Below are 15284 nucleotides of genomic sequence, written 5' to 3' on the forward strand. Positions count from 1 at the left end.
GGTGGCATACAAATTTAATTTTTTATTATTATTAATATTAATAATAATGCGTAGCTGCCCCAATAGCATATGAGCACAAATTATTATGAATGCTCAGTATCAAAGTTGTATGGAGGCATTTATTTTCTAACATTGCTGCAAGCAAATTGGGATGGATGCTCAACAAACAGGTCACCTGGAAGCAACCCTACAGATTCCCGGCACTCTTCAAAAGGATTCCCTGGGGGCCATGAAGGTGATGGCTATGATCCAACAAAGTGCCTTACATATGTGCAAATAATTCTTTGCAGGCATTGGGGTTTATCTGGTGCTTTCTTCTTTTGCAGCTCCCCCTTCTTAAACCACAATCTGCATTTTAAGCTTAGACTTGCAGAAAAACAATATTCTAATAAGCCTTGTCACATGCCATTGGATTGCAGCCAGCATCTCTGATTACGTCTAGTTCTGCAGACCCTGCAAACTTTATCAGCCATATGCCAATTACTTGTCAGGTTTGTGAGCAAAAGTAAAAAATAAAAGGGCATTATGGGCTTACAGTCTCCTTTCATAATTCAAAATACCCTCTAAGCATTTTCTAGGTAAAATTGAACTTTGAAAAAGTTCTTCAGATAGAATAGGTATGGGGAAAAGTGGTGTTGCTGCTTATAGCAAGAGACGTCACAGTTATTAGCCAATAGGTGATGGTAACCCTCTAAAGATTTGACTCTCTATGCACTCTGTGTGGGGCTGTCCTTGGGTCTGGTTTGGAAGCTCCAGCTGGTGCAAAGTTATACAGCCAGGTTGCTGATGGGAGCTTCAGGCCGATAGCATGTGACACCATTCTTAAAATAGCTGCACTGGTTGACCATCTACTACTGAGCCAGGTTCAAAGTTAGTTTAGGAACCCCTGGACAATTTGGGTCCAGAGTACCTAAGGGACTGCCTAAAACGCTTCCTCACTCTCAGTCACCGAGATCATTTGTAGCAGTGCAATTGGTTGTCCCCTGTGTTGGCAAAGGCTTGCTTGACACCAACGCGAAGTAGAGCTTTTAGTGTCACTGGCCCAGTCCTGTGGAGCAAGAGATCCAGTGGGCGCCTTCTGAGTCTGAAGCCTCTTACCGCAGAGGCAGCTCATGTCCATCATGCCATCCCTAGCTCATTGCTGAGAGGTGTTCTTGTGAAAATTGCTCTTCTACACTATGAGCAGCTACACATGGAGAGCTCAGCTGGCTAGAGCAGTGTTTCCCAACCGGTGTTCCGCGGCACACTAGTGTGCCGCGAGACGTTGCCTGGTGTGCCGTGGGAGGGAGGCGGGCGAGTCGGGCGGCGAGAGGCGGGGCGGCGGCGACGAGCACACGCGGGGCGGCGAGCGAGCTCCCTCCCACATCCCAGCACACGCGGGGCGGCGAGCTCCCTCCCTCCCACATCCCATCACCGCTCGCTTCAGCCCCTTACAAGCGCAGAGCGCCTTACAAGCGCAGAGCACCGATGATGGGTCTCTCGTTGATGATGGCTTTCTCGTTCGCGCCCTGCAGCGAGAAGGGCAGCGCGGCGCCGCAGAAGAGGCCCAGGAGGCAGCAGGCACCCAGCGCGCGCCCGAGTCCCGCCCAGCTCGCAATGTCCGCCCGCAGCATTGGCGACCCGAGCCAGGCTCCGCGCGCGAGGCCCGTCTTATGGCGCGCGCCTCTGCCGAAAGCTCAGCCCCGGCGCCGAGCGGCTTAGCAACGCCATCCAATCAGGGCGCATCTCGGCTGGGCGGCCGCGGCATTCTGGGAAATGTAGTCCTCGGGCAGCAGCGGCATTCTGAGAAGGCGCGCTTCTTCGCTGCTGCGCCTTTTCTTCCTCATTCCTTCTTTGCTGGCAACGCAAAAAGAGGTGGAGGAGGAAGAGCTGCTGGAAATGCCTGCGTGGGCATCGGTGCGCACAGGAGATTTAGGCCGGGTGGGGTTGTTAGAGTCAAGATTTTATTTTGTTTATGTCCATCTTGCTGTTCGTGATACTAAACTACTCTTTATAGATCTCGTTATAACTTGTGTGGGGATTGCTTAATTTCGTTGTGGGCGCTTTGATACGGTTTCTTATGAGTGCATTTGGGTAATTATGTAAATATTGCCATGTCGTAAGCCGCCTCGAGCATGGTTTTTAACTATGGAAACAGCATGCAAATGACGATGATATCTAGGGAGGTTTTAAAGGCTTTGTAAGCAGAGTGAAGGAAAGAAATCCAGATGTGATTGTTACGCATTGTTTTTTGCACCGTGAGGCCCTCGTAGCCAAGACTTTACCAGCAGACCTAGTTCATGTGTTGGATGATGTTGTGCGCATGGTAAACAGGCCCAGGTTGCGCACTGAATAAAGTATTTTATAATTTTTCATATTTCTGTTTACTTACAATTTCATAATAAAGTAATTATAAAATACTATCTTTGTGTTTATTTGATTCCTATTAAAGAGAGTTACCGTACTTTATATATAGTCAATATAGGCACAGAGTTATTTTTTTAAACATTTTCTAATGGTGGTGTGCCTCGAGATTTTTTTCATGAAACAAGTGTGCCTTTGCCCAAAAAAGGTTGGGAAACACTGGGCTAGAGCCTGGTGCTGATAACACCGAGGTTGCAGGTTCGGTCCCTGTATGGGACAGCTGCAAATTCCTGCATGGCAGGGGCTTGGACTAGATAATACTCAACTCTACAATTCTGATTGACTCACCATGCTGAGGCCACCATGCAGCTATTGGTGGGAACTGGTCCTAAGAAGCCATTGCTCTTGGCCCTTGAAGTTACCACAGACAGCACATCTCGTGTACGTTTTTTGGAGTGCCTCCGTGCTGCTGCAGCTACACTTTGGGGTCACACCCATTCTTCCCGAACCTGTCTCTCTCACCACACCCAAGTATTTAATTGCCCAAAGCTGGCTTTTTTCTGCTGAGCACTACTCACACTGCTCCCCTCCCTTCAACTCAGATACTCTCCACAAGGGCATGCCACAACTAATAAGCTTCATTGTTATCCTCATATGCAGTTTAACTGTGACTCACTTTAGAGTGGGCAGCACAGCTTTCCTTCTAAGCCTCCACACAATGTATTCATGCTAAAATTCTGGCTGCGGCATTTGTTTTCTTATTGTCAAAGGCATGGGCGTTTAACAGAGAGGAGAGGACACTGTTGGGTTTTCAAATGTGCTGTGTGGAAACTGAAGGCAGCAGTCAGGGCAAGGAAGGCTCTTGTAGACCCCTAATGTTGAAATCCTATGAATATTTACGTTGAAGTAAGCACCACTCCCAAATGTGTGTGTATATAATTGCACCCTAAATGCTGTTGCTTCCAACTCCTTTGCCAGGAACAACAGTGTTTGTTTTACTTTATTTTGAGTTACAGTGGTACCTTGGGTTAAGAACTTACCGGTAATTTGTTCTGGAGGTCCGTTCTTAACCTGAAACTGTTCTGAACCTGAGGTACCACTTTAGTTAATGGGGCCTCCCATTAAGCGTCTGTAACCTGAAGCATCTGTAACCTGAGGTACCACTGTATATACCACCCTATCTTAGAGACTAACAGTGCAAACCATGTATAGTCAACAATAAGTACTATTGGGGCTTACTCCCAGGTAAGTAGGGTTAGGATTATAAAATGAGGGATTGGGGGTTTGGTGAGGCAAATCGTTGCATTTTAGTGCTATACCATCCCTTGTCCACACTGGAGTTTACTGTGTGTTGGCAGTGGTTTGAGTTCCCATTTAATTTGGACAGCCCACATGATGTTATGCTCGAACGACACCTGTCTTGATGCAGACCAATACATCTACTCTCCTGGAATAATAATTTCCTTCTGACTTTAGTGTGCTGCATACACACACACATATAGCAAGAGCTATTTTAATGGACATAAAGCAGCATTTATTTATTATTATACCTTCCCATTCTCCAAGGAGCTTAAGGTGGCACGCGTTGTTCTCCCTCTCCCCATTTTGTCCTCACAGCAACCCTGGGAGGTAGGTTACTCTGAGAGACAGTGACTGGCCCAAAGTTACCCATGAGCTTCAGGGCTGAGTGGGGATTGAACTCTGGTCTCCCAGGTCCTAGTCTGACACTTTAACCACTACACCACACTGGCTCTTTCCAAGTGGAACTAGGGTGGTCAGATACAAAAGAGGCCATAGCTGCTGCACTTTAAATTCCCTCTTCTAGACCATGACTGAAGAGGAAGGAACCCTGGCCTCTTTTGTATCTGTCCATTCAGTGAGAATCTTGAAACCGAAATTGAACTATAAACAATGGTGTTACATTCCGAGTCTGGTTGAAGAAGAATGTCCTGTGGTATCAAAACTAGCTAAATCATTGCAGCATGAACTTTTGCAGATAAGAGCCTGTATTACCAGATGGGGACAGTGCAGCTGATAGTTCTTTAAAGTATAGGAAGATTTCAACCATTACTGTACTACCTGAATTACAACCCATGTGGATTTGCAGGAGAGATCAAATTACCCCACCTTCTAAAACCAAGGAAACAAAATAACCACAGCAAGGTATAGAGGGAAATCCAGATTTAAATGGAGAGTGGGGAGTCGTTTGCCACGTGGCTAACGGAGCCCCCAAATTATACGAAACTAGAGAACTTTTGCCTGAAAAGAAAACGATTCCATACATGATTAGACACAAATGATGCTGTTGAGTCACAGGCCAGACTTGCTGCGTTTGGCCGAACAGCAAATTACATGCTTTCCTTCCCAGCTAAAAACACCTGTCCAACTAGATCACCAGGTTACTACTTCTGCAGGAAGAAAACAAACAAACCAAAAAATGATTCCCTTGGAGCCATCCATGTGGCACCACGGCAATGTACTATAAGAGAAAATGGTGGCCACATCCTGTGCTTTGCCATCTGCATTGTACATGATTTAAGAGAAAACTCTCCATTTGATTTCTTGGTCACACCCAAAACCTATTTTGGAGGGCGGACTTTCTTTCTCCAATCTCGCTCCACAATGCCCCACACATGCTCAGGGGCAGCAGACCAACTGAAGATCAGTTGCTGGAGAGGAATAGCAGGAAAGGGCTATTGTCTTAAGGCAGGGAGCATCTTAATTTGCCCAGAGAAGCTCCTGCAGCCAATTGGAAGTCGTGTTGGATGTTCAGGTTCCAAATAATGTTCACAAACTGGAATACTCACTTCCGGGTTTGCAGCGTTCAGGAGCCAAAAAGTTCGACTCACAAGGCATTTGGGATCCAAGGTACAACTGTAATTGCTATCATTTGCATAGAAATACATCTTGCCCTAGTGGGGAAGACAGTGACCTGTGTGCTTGCTCTGTCTAGTGTCCAAATGCTGGTTGCTGACAGGTAGGTTCCAGACCCCATTTCCCCTTCTGAGAGTCCTTTTCTTTAATCTGATCTTGGGACTGGAACTGGAAAGGCCTTCCAGCAGAGGACACCTTCAAAGAGAGGTGTTTCCTCTGACAGCCCTTCAAAAAGTGGATCATTATTCTCCGTAAAGTATGAAACATGACCACCCTCAAGGAGATGGAAGTAGGTGTGTGTGTGCAGGAAAGAGACAAAGTACCTTGCAGGGTCCCTGCCTTCAGGCCCTCCTAGCAGCCTCCTTCTGTGAAACATCTGGCCAACCATTGTGGGAAGCTGAATGCTGGATGAGGGGGGCTTTAGGACTGATCCCAGCAGGCCTCTTAGTAGGACTTCCAATTCTAGAACGTAAAGCAGTACAATGGAGTATGCAATAGAGTATATAAGTACATAAGTGATACAATTAATAATACATGTAAAAATTATTGAGACTATATTGTACTGGATTTTATTGGTTAATTTATCTCTTTCTTTCCTTTCAAATTATTCACATTCCTTTCCTTTGACATTATTTTTTTCCACTGAAAACTTTTGAGATATGCTTCTCGTCTTTATTATTTGCTTTGGGGGAAAGAACAAAACAATGCAACGCTCATGAAAAGAGGCAGCGACTCTCATAAGGCAGGCTATTGAAACAGGGGGATTCAAACACTTGATTATACCTACAGAAGAATGGTGAAGCATTTGGCCCCCTAGGGACTTTTGCATTTAGAGTAAAAATGTTGAATGCTTTGCACAGCAGACCCTTTTTCAGCTTTGCGAAGCAAGCGCTTAATATCTCTGAGTCATGGAACACTTAAAAAGGCATGAAGCAATTAGCCAAGCATTATGTTAAAAAGAAAATCAAGTCAAACCAGTAATATTTTTGCATGGTTGCCAGGTTTTCCTTTTTCTTTATTAGCAGAGCTGGCAGCTGCCCATCTGCAGGACAGCAGCCAAATGATCTGACAAGATGGAAGGCAAAACCAGCCATGGCAGCAGAACATCATGTATGCAAAACAGAGGTTGCCACCAAATCCCTGTAAAGTGTGTGCATGTGAGTGAGTGATTCAAAGTGGAACATGGGTAGATAGGCTGATAAAATACAGCAGAAAGCCTTAAGCTCACTCTGTATGTGAACCCTAGAATATACAACACAGAGGGGGCCCCTCCTGAGGGATTTTTCATCCAGGCTACAGCAGGGAGGGAGGAGAGGGTAACTTTTCCCCCTGCCACATCTGGTGGGATTCTAGTAATTAACACATATGAACACCCACTGGATGCAAATGGAATAATAATAATACCACCAGCACAACTGCAGACACCTTTAAACTCAATTTCCCAATGTGCCAAGACAAGGAAACTCAGCAAAGGAACTGGTGGAGCAACAGGGTGGGAAGCAGAGAGACTGCCATTTTTATTTTATTTTTTGGGGTAGGTGTTGCTCATACAATGATAGTGTGTTAGTGGCAGATTTATATGTATGGACTTGACCATCCTCACATTGTTTCCTTCATTCGTTGTTCTGCAGTCCCTCCAAAATCTTGCAAAGCAAGCAACTCCTCCAAGGCTGCACCTGACGTCTGTCATTGGACTGAGACATTGCACATGCATCTGACATCTCCACCCTGGAGCAGCCCCCGCCCTGCCAGGCAGTATCAGCCCTGCGTGCTGCAGATAAGGCTGCAAGAGCATGGTGGGTGGATCTTATCATTTCTATAACCCTCATGATGTGCCAAGCATTTCACAGACTTTACTGTGTCGCACTCGCAACAAGCCTGTGCGACTGTTACTACCATTTTGAAAAAGAAGGGAAAGAGAGAGAGAGCAGTTTGGCCAAGGCCAGGCAGCAAAATGCTAGCTTTGAACCTGGATCCATGTCCACAAAACTCAATCTGCCAGCCCAGGCTCAGCTCTCAGGCAAGGTCCAGCAACCTTTTAGCCTGGGGATGTCTCTCTCAGTTCTCAGTCCAGCTCTCACCCCTTTTATGGCCTGTGACCCACTGTAATCATGTGACCATTTCTGCCCTGCCCCTTTTCTTTAAAGGGCTATATGCAACACAATAAGCACAGGGGTCCATTAGAACTTCAAAGGAGACAGCCAAATTACCTCAGAATCTCTCTTATTCTGAGTAAAACATTCCCATTTCTGTTCAAAGCTTTACATTTTTCTAAGCCCTTGGCTTCACAAGTTAATTTTAGCATGTTCAGAATCCCCCACGTGTTAAGCATCCGTCCCATCTCATTGTTAAATTTCCAATACGTCAGCTTTTTAAAGAGCTACTTTCAAGTGCTGCTTGTAATGTCTCATTGAAATTACAAATGCATTTTTTAAAATTTGCTTCTATTATATGCTTGATTATCCTTCAGACTCCATCCCAGAATGTGTGTGTGTGTCCTACAGCCTAATTCTTTCCATCTTCTAATTTTTATACTTCTGCAGATCTAAGATGCTCTCTTTTCTCTTCAAGATTGCCAAATGTATTTATAATAGTGGTTACTTCAGAGGATAGCAGAACCATTCACATTTTTCTAGAAAAAGAGGTGTGTCCACCGTTAACACCTCCCTCGTTCTCTTATACAGTAATGGCAATGGCGCCCACCTGATGTGCTGGAACTGGGTTCTGGTGAGTTCCGGATGAAAAAAGCCCGGCACATGACCAAGTTTGACATCATTTTCATCAGCTTCGGTTGGTGAGGTGGAGGAAATAAGTAGGCATGTAGATTAGAGGCTTTATGGTGCAGTGAGAAGTAGGATACATTGTGCCAGACACTGGAATGGCTCCTTTGAAATTTGACCAGAACATTGCATTCTACTGATTTCATGGTGGCTCAAGACCTTGGCAGTTGAGAATGCAAATTTATTTATCAAGACTTGGTTGGTAGCCACTGGCTAGTTAAAGCTGAAAATATGGTGTTCTGGCTAAGTCATTTTGTTATCTGGGGCATGATAACGGGGGGCTAGAAAAGAAGATGGAACTTAAAAGTCATCAACTGTAGACATGTTTACAGAATTGACCACTATTATAAATATACAGACCCATTAAAAAGTTGAGTAGCAGCCACTTCCCTCCTAAATATCCCACCTGAAACAAATCCCTATAGAATTTATGGTGGGCGTACCTGAAAGGAATTAGGCACTGGGCTCAGATTGTACAATATATAAAGTATAAACTCTGCATACATCACATGTATAATAGAGTACATGTGACTACTTTGATTGCAGTTACAGTCTTACAAGGAGAACAAATCCCAATAATACAAAGGGACCCTGCTGGTCTTTTATCAACAGCAGCAAAATTTCAATTACATGATTGCTGGAAATGCAGCCGGACACCTTCCATGGAGGAATGGTTTGATGAAGTATTGAAAATACTTGATACAAGAGAATTCTTGAAAAGTGTTTCCCCTTCCTAACACATATGGACAACAAGAAGAAAAAAAATCAGAGATGTTAAGTCCCATCCTTATTCTGTAACATGAGCACCAAAGTTTCAGAATGATTTGGGGGACAGACTGAGAGACTGGTGTTCTGATATGGAGTTTGGATTTTTATATCCCGCTTTATCACTACCCTAAGGAGTCTAAAAGCGACTAACATTCTCCTTTCCCTTCCACCCCCACAACAAACACTCTGTGAGGTGAGTGAGGCTGAGAGACTTCAGAGATGTGTGACTGGCCCAAGGTCACCCAGAAGCTGCATGTGGAGGAGCGGAGACAAATCTACCACTCTTAACCACTACACCACACTGGCCCAGGGAACCCTGCTGAACCCTGAGAGAATTTGACCAGAACATTGCATTCTACTAAATGCTGAACCCTGAGAGTTAATTCTTCCAAGATGGCTCACGTCATACTAATACATAAATAATTATATAAGATAAACACGAGAACTTGGGGAAAACGCTGCTAGAGCAGACCAGTGGCCCATCTAGTCAAGCATCCTGTTCTCACAAAACAGATGCCTATGGGAAGCCTGAAAGCAGGACATGAGCACAACAGCACTTTCCCCTCTTTTGTCACAAAACATGCAGTGCCAGCCGAAGGTATTTTGCTGCCTGAAGTGGAATCTACCATAAGCAGTCCCCCAGAACCAACACTTCACAAAGTTTCCCTACACTATTCAGATTTCAATTCCTCCTGCCTTCATCTACAGCTATTCCAGTGTGCCTCCTCCCACCATTACCACCTGAAGCAGGTTGTTTCCTCTTGTCAATGTGGCAAGGCTGCCTTCATTAAAGTGAAATTTCCCTCAGGTTTCGACTTTCTTTCTTCTGGAACTTTCTCTTTGTCTTGAAAATACAAAGCGTCACTCTAGCGACTTGAGGCTTTCCTGTCAACAGCACCTCCGATGATTCAACTTCTTCCACCCATTTCGCCTCCTCTTGGGAATTTCACACCAATAAGCTTTAACTGTTTGAATTTTTCTACAAATCATGCAGTGAAATATGAAATCTACATTGATTTGGGTGGTGCTGGTGGGGGGTGGATCTCTACACGTTAGAGGTTCATTGATAAGACTGATGATATTAGGAATATAACTATTGCAGGTGTAATTTTTCTTTGCTTTATAGCAGGGATGGGGATTCTTTGCCCTCCCCCGATGTTCTGGACCTGCAACTCCTACCAGTCTCACCCAACATGGCATGTGGTCAAGGACGATAGGCATTGTAGTCTAGTACCTCAGGTTGTCCACCCCTGCTTTAAAGAATTTAAAGAAGGCTGAGAATGATTTAATGTAGAACTATTTCTCATTGGGTTGATAAACAGCTTTTGTCGGGATGTTTTTAATGTCTGATGTTTTGTTATGTTTTTATATATATTTTGTTCTGTGTATATGCTGTAAGCTGCCCAGAGTGGTTAGGGAAACCCAGCCACATGGGTGGGGTATAATTAGACGAAGAAGAAGAGGAAGAGGAAGAAGAAGAAGAAAGATGGTGAGAGTTAGAAGATTATGGTTTTATAATTAAAGAAGGTTACAAACTAGGAGGGCCAAAAGCCCTGCATCTATGAGCTTCCTGGCTGAAACAGTATCTCTTAACCTGAAATAGTTCCGGAGACTATTTCTGATGAGAGATATGCAAAAAGTGTCATTATTTAATTTAAACACTAGGCGGCACTGGGCTTATTTGTAGCTAGATGGAGGCCCACAGATCTTATGGCTGTTCTGTTTTTGTCTAGACATTCTGACTAGTGTGCTCTCTAAGACTATTATTATTATTATTATTATTATTATTATTATTATTATTATTACCACCACCACCACCACCACCACCATTATAGCATTAATTTCCTCCCTTTGTTTCTAAGGCGCTCAATGTAGTATACATGGTTCTCCTCTTCATTTTTTATCCTCACAACCAGAGGGGAGGGAGACAACTGCACCCCCATCAAGTAAATCAATAAAAAAACTTAACTGAGGTTCACCCCCCCCCGTAAAGCCTGCCCCCCTAACGTAAATCCTGGCTGTACCAGACAGACAACCACCATGTGATGTAGGCTAGGCTGAGTGAAAGACTGTGACTGGCCCAAGGTCACCCAGCAACCTTCATGGCTGAGTGGGGATTTGAACCCTGTGGCCTCCCAGGTTCCAGTCCAACACTCTACCCACTACACCAGGGTCCATCTGCTTCAACCTCTGAGTGCTGCAAAGCACATTGGAAAGGGGGGGGGAGGTTCAAAGGGAAGGCTGAGATGAGCCTGTCATCTTCAGATGCCTGCTCCTCCCAACACACACATCAGGGTATAAAGTATGAATGTGACAAAATAGGCATCTGGAAACACATATATCATATAGTTTAAAAGGTGTATGATGAGTTGCATCTCCTTTTGGAGTGGCTGGTGGCACTGTTTTCTCCATCTCTTTGTTCAGTTTAGTTGTACCTTACAGTGCAATCCTAAATGGGGCTGGACTGGGTGCAAAGAGGTAGATCTTCTGCCATTTCTAAAGCCCTGGACCAGCTGGAAGTGGAGCAGGAGTAGGTGATATTGGGAGATCTACCTTAATTTTTAACTCCAAGCAGGTTTCTTTTGCAATCTCCCCAGCTGATTCCACTAGGGGATGAATCAATAATTTACCCCCGCTCTAGGTTGGTGTGGATTGATTTTGGGACCTCTTCAGGTCGTAATTCAGCAGATTCCAGTCAACCTCACCTGCCCCTGCAGAATGCACATTTCAGAGCCCCACAACATCACTTGTGGTTGATCTAGGCTGGCCCTATTTCCCATGGTATCTGTGTGCTCTGTGAGAGGAGCAGCCTCCCTGTCAACAAGACAGGGCTGCTGTTCCTAACTCTCTCCATCCAGCAGATCATTTTAATATTGTTCAACGTTTGGAACTGGATTTGATGTTGCAAATCCCTTCCCTAGAATGAAGTGTCCATTAGGGACAAATCTGGGGAAAACTTAAGTAACTAGGGCTGTGTGTGCAGTAATTAGCATAATATTTCAACAGACAATCTGGAAAGAATCAGGAACATATGTAAAAGACAAAAACTAGGGTTGGCATTAATGTTCAAGACAAGAATTATTAGTCTGTGAATGAAAAAAATAAATAGCCACAAGATGGCACTAGAGATGTAGGGGAAGCACTGCAAATGTTTTGCTTCAATAATATCAGGATGGCCAGTTTTAGCTTTTCATTTGTTTGTAACATTTTTTTTTTGCAGGATTTTCATGTGTGCAAAATTGGTGCACAAACAGTTTAAGTACCTAAGGTTGCCACTCTTGCAAAAAATGGAGCTGTACCACAGAGTGTTTATCTTTATGCTTTGAAAAATCACATACAGTACTTATTGCTCTTAGGTTTGAGTTTCTGTTTTTTTTTACCTTTTAGTGTTGGTTGTGTTATTTGTCCTGTGATATGCTTTTCAGAAATTGGTTGCACTTGAATTCTATTATCTAGAAGTGAAGTGTGTACGGGCAACAGCAGAGAGAGCAGAACTGTGCAGCGATTAAATTTGCAATAGTGCCAAACACTGATCCTTGGTGTTAGAACCAGAGTGTCGCAACTACACAAGAACGTCTTCCTGTCGTTTGGGAAAACGTTGAAGCTGTTTGTAAATCCACAACTGGTTTTCTATCCTGTAGGAAGGAAGCCCTTAAAAAACACACTGGGCCTTTTTTTAAAAAAAAAATCAATATGCTCCCACCCCACCCCAATAATTTAGCTATCTTGTTGGCTTGTTTGAATGCCTTGCAAGTTTCTTTAGGCTGCAGTCCTATGAGTGAACTCTGTTGACTTACTTCTGAGTAGACATGTATACAGAGATTGTGCTCTTTGTCCCACAGGCGCCAACCCTGCCCCAGCCTCAGCCCTTGCCCTTTGCACACTTGACTGACTTTTACCCAGCTGCAGAGTGCTTAGCACTTAGTAAGCTCAACTGTCTGACCAGCCAAGGGATAAAATACAAACATGTTTGCTCTGAAAACAAGAATATGCAACATCCATACCCTTACAGATTTTTTGGACAGATGACTTGTGCCATCTGCTCATCCACATCTTAATTTAAATCAGTACAAGGGTCTGTCTTTCCTATATTCCCATCCACCTCCAGGGATCACTTTGTTTTTGAAATCCCTTCCACAATCTGTGACATCTTTGCAAATCACACCTTCCTTGCAGAGGTGCCAACTTTTCAGCTGACTCCTGTAGCCCTCCCTTCAACAAATATTTTTTTATCAGCAGCAGTTAGCAGGTGATGATGTTTACTTCCACACCAGGGCAAGAGACAGGAGAAGGACAGGCCCCTTCCTTCTTGATGCCATTACCTGATCTGCTGTGATGTCACAGCAATGTCAGAGGTCCTCTGGTCCCCATTGCCTTGACTGCTCTCTTCTCATGTGTTGCTTCCACTTCAGCTCTACAAAAGCATTGCTTTTCTGCAATAATCTGAAAACCAAATCAAAACCATTGTTCCATATGACTCAACACAGAAAGAGTAGAAATTATATTGCTTGATTTTATATTGCTCTAATGTTTCCATATGAATTGTTGCATGATTAGTTTAATTTCATGGCCCATCTGCACTGTATATTTATAGCAGCAAGATACCCCTTTAAGCATGGCTTCCTGGGAGCTGTGGTTTGTTAAGGGTGCTGAGAGTTTCCTTCAAAGAGCGACAGTTCCCTGGAAAGAGGGATTGACTGCTAGGTAACTCACCAGTACTATATCTCTGCGAGGGGAAATAGAGGTTTCCTAACATCTCTCCGCCTCCAAAAGCTCAATAACAGATTTACACTTTTGGGAATATGTTCCCTATAGGTGCGGACTTTTAATTTCTGGCTTTCTCTTGTTCTTCCACTGCCTTTTTAAACTGTAAAATGGTGCTGCTTGGATGCTAGCCAATTAAGATAAGCTTTGCTGGGTTGCCATCATTATGGTTCAATTAAATAAATCTTAGTAAATCACCAAACTGATTGATTAAATTCCCACTAATTGTGCACCTGCAGAAAAATCAACAATCCTCATTTAAAATGAGAAGGTTCCCCCCCCCTTTTGACCAAAAAAAGGGCTTTTACAGGCTTCCTCAAAGTGAGGGATCTAGGAATAAGGTGCAATTACTACCCCCCCTCCAATTGTTTCATTATAGCAACCCATGTTCACACAATAATAAGTCTAAGTGATAGACTACAGCCCAGCCCAGGCTGTAAAATACAATAAATCATGAGTAAACCACATGGAAGAGGTATGTCTTTAGGGCCTTCCAAAAGGCTTGAAGCATGGGAGACCACCACAGATCCAGCGCAGGAAGGCCCAAGGCTATGAGGCCACCACAGAAATGGCCCTCTCCCTTTTTCCACCAGGAGACCTATCTTCATCATCAAGAGTGAAGGAAGCCTGGATCCTTGATGGGCCCAGCATGCTATTCCCATGCCTCTGTGGCTCTGATAGCAAGGTAGTTGAGTTCATGCCTGAGGATCCTTTCACCTTGCCCGCTGGTCCCCACATGGAGAGGCTTTACCCTGCTGGACCACAGCCTAAACTCCTGTGTTTCCTACTGGGCCAGGGGTAGAGGCCATGAAGAGCTGGGAATTTGTCTGGCTGGCTTGGGGAGGCGAAGCCACATATAACCGGGGTGGAGGAATGTTTCATTTGACTGAGATAATTTTAGTAGATTGATTTGCAGCCCTATAACTATTTATTGATCACACTCGAGCCTATTCTTGCTTTAGAAATTTGAATGGCTTCCTAGCAAATCTCCCACCCATTAGCTGGATCCAGTCCAGACCTCCTTAGCTTCACCACACTACTATAGGATTGGTGTTCCCAGACCAGGCACTTGGCTCAAATCCCGGCAAAACATCTGCTGCCATAGGTAATCTGACCCCAAAGATCAGACATTTTTGACGCTGTATTAAGTAGCAGTGATAAGAGGAAGGCAGCAGCTAAGGCCGGGGAGGGGGGTCTGAGCAGTGCTGGTGCCATCCACTAGAATTGTCAACTTTAGAGCTCTTGTGCTTTTCAGAGCAGGCAAAAATTCAACAGGTGTAGCAGGCTTTCACAGTAGGCAGAGGAAGCAACAAGGGCAACATTTCTGGCTGTTGTGAAGCTGCAAACCTTGAGTATATGGGTTTCATTTAACTAGTGCTCCTTGCCACAGCTCATGAAAGCAAATCCTCTGGCCAAGGAGATTAGCTATGGCAAGCAGTCCTGGCTTAAGTTAAGCCCTGGACATGAGTTGGGGGTAGAAAGGTGAATATGGCTTCTAGCAATCTCCCCCCACTCAAATGAGCAGCTGCAAGGTCTCTCTATCTTTCTCTGTCTCTCCCCCGCACAGAGAGACACAGAAAAAGGAAAGTGTGTCTTATCTCCAAAGTAGAAGCCATGCTTGTGTTTTATTGTGGGTGTTTTCTTCAACTCTTCTTGACACAACAACAGTGCCTTAGTGGCAAATTTATTCTGCTTTATCAGTTGTTATGCGACGCTTCCCCAATCCTACCACATTTTGCTGTCCGGAGGAGTTGC

The 15284-nt window shown here is 44.3% G+C and overlaps 1 long non-coding RNA gene across 2 annotated transcripts in view; it reads right to left on the minus strand.

Annotated features, from left to right (window-relative positions):
* Nucleotides 1-5551: 5551 nt before the first annotated feature.
* LOC309372371 overlaps nt 5552-15284 on the minus strand; it is a 36580-nt gene continuing 26847 nt past the window's right edge. For both annotated transcript variants that reach the window (XR_014169468.1, XR_014169469.1), the window contains 2 exons: nt 13088-13208; nt 5552-5679 (listed from right to left, as the gene is read on the minus strand). This is a non-coding gene — a long non-coding RNA (uncharacterized lncRNA). The remainder of the gene's footprint in view (nt 5680-13087; nt 13209-15284) is intronic.

Source organism: Podarcis melisellensis (genome assembly GCF_964234715.1).
Source record: "Podarcis melisellensis genome assembly, chromosome: 6".
NCBI classification, from domain to species: Eukaryota; Metazoa; Chordata; class Lepidosauria; order Squamata; family Lacertidae; genus Podarcis; species Podarcis melisellensis.